The following is a 316-nucleotide window of genomic DNA, read 5'->3' as shown; positions in this document are numbered from 1 at the left end:
AGAGAGAGACAATGTGTGCTCTGAACATCACCAAACTCCTTTCCTGGAACCTCAGTCAGCATCTCAACATCAAGCCACCACAGCTTCAAACTGCATCTGTGAACACTGTATGTTAGTGTTCTTTTAGGTTTAATGTGTTATTCAGTATGAATGCATAGGATATTTTTGGGAGTCTGGGAATGCTTAAAACATTTTCCCCATATAAATTAATGGTAATTGCTTCTTCTCCTAATGCCATTTCTGCTTATGGAAGGTTTCATAAGAAGACTCTACTTTCAGATAGGAAGGAAAACCTGCATTCATTATTTTGTGAGTC

The sequence above is a fragment of the Chrysochloris asiatica genome, unplaced genomic scaffold (assembly GCF_000296735.1).
Source record: "Chrysochloris asiatica unplaced genomic scaffold, ChrAsi1.0 scaffold00031, whole genome shotgun sequence".
Classification (NCBI taxonomy): domain Eukaryota; kingdom Metazoa; phylum Chordata; class Mammalia; order Afrosoricida; family Chrysochloridae; genus Chrysochloris; species Chrysochloris asiatica.
The sequence above is the reverse complement of the archived record's forward strand: the minus strand, read 5'-3'. Positions refer to the sequence as shown.